The sequence below is a fragment of the Otolemur garnettii genome, unplaced genomic scaffold (genome assembly GCF_000181295.1).
Source record: "Otolemur garnettii isolate 467f Iridium unplaced genomic scaffold, OtoGar3 scaffold00066, whole genome shotgun sequence".
Classification (NCBI taxonomy): Eukaryota; Metazoa; Chordata; class Mammalia; order Primates; family Galagidae; genus Otolemur; species Otolemur garnettii.
In genome coordinates this window covers 94,367-95,908 of record NW_003852461.1, presented here as the reverse complement: position 1 = coordinate 95,908, position 1,542 = coordinate 94,367, and positions in this window count along the sequence as shown.

Sequence of the window (1,542 nt, the reverse complement as noted above, 5' to 3'; positions counted from 1 at the left end):
TGGGTCCTTTGTCTAGAAGTAAATAATTAACTCTGAAAAATATTTTAGCCAGAACTTAATAAATAAAAGTAATATCTTTACAAACTAAATAAATGGTCTAACAAACAAATAAATGCAGCCCCACACTTTGGCAAGGTTATTAAGTCTTTGTTGTGGTTGGAGTGTGTACTCGCTACTCCTGGTGAAGCCATCCAAAAGGTTTAGAACTGCTTTATTCCTCAGAAAGTATGGTCTGCAACATGTTTGTGCCTAAAGATTAAACCTGATTTCTGAGCTTACCTGAACCTGAAAAATAGGAATTCCCTGTTCAACCCTGAGTGAGAAAATCCTATATCAATGTTATATTTCATTAAATATCTCTCTTTGTAAAATGTAATAATTTAGTTGTTTAAATTGTTAAAAAAAAAACTGAGTTTTTGTCAAAGAATAAAATTCTTGCCCTTTAAACCTTCTGATTATCAGTTTGGCCCAGTAGAAAGAAAAATGGCATTGTGTAAGGAAAGAATCTTGTGTGATAAATTTGTTTTTGTCTCACGCTGTCACCTTGGGTAGAGTACCATGGTGTCACAGCTCAGAACCTCCAACTCCTGGGCTTAGGTGATTCTCTTGCCTCAGCCTCCCAAGTAGGTGGGACTACAGGCACTCACCACAATGCCCCGCTAATTGTGTGATAAATTTTATCTTAAAACGAAACAGTTATTTAAAAAGTATAGCCAGGCTATGTGGTGGGTGCCTGTAGCCCCAGCTACTCGAGAGGCTGAGGCAAGAGAATCACCTAAGCCCAGGAGTTGGAGATTGCTGTGAGCTGTGACACTATGGCACTCTACTGAGGATGGTAAAGTGAGACTCTGTCTCTACAAAAAGAAAAATAATAATACTAAAATAAAAAATAAAAAGTGAAAGGTAGGGCAAGAATTAAAGAAACTTTAGAATGTTTGTAGATTATTTGTGCAGGTTAACTGAAACTCATAAAAGGAAATTTGTAAAGAAGTTACATGTAATCCAGTTGACTTTGTATTTCCTTTCAAATCTTTTGGCTTGGCTTGGCACCTGTGGCTCAAGCAGCTAAGGTGCCAGCCACATATAACTGAGCTGTGGATTGGAATCCAGCCTAGGCCAGCCAAACAACAATGATGACTGCAACCAAAATATAGCCTGGCACTGTGGCAGGCACCTGTAGTCCTAGCTACTTGGGAGGGGAAGACAGCAGAATTGCTTGAGCCCAGGAGTTGGGGGTTGCTGTGAGCTGTGATGTTACTGTACTCTACCCAGAGGAATAGTTTGAGGCTCTGTCTCAAAAAAAAAAAAGAAAACCATTTTCTATCTTTGAACTATTTATAGCTTTTTAAAACAATATATGTACTTAAGAGCAGAATTTGAAACATGTATTTTTTTTCTCTCCTTGATTTCTCTGGAATTTAAAAACCATTTGTAAGTATTCTTAATTTCTGACAATATGGTTATTTGCATAAGTTCAATAAGCCATGGCACTCTAACCAGGGTGACAGCTTGAGGCTCTGTCTCAAAAAAAAAAAAAAAAAA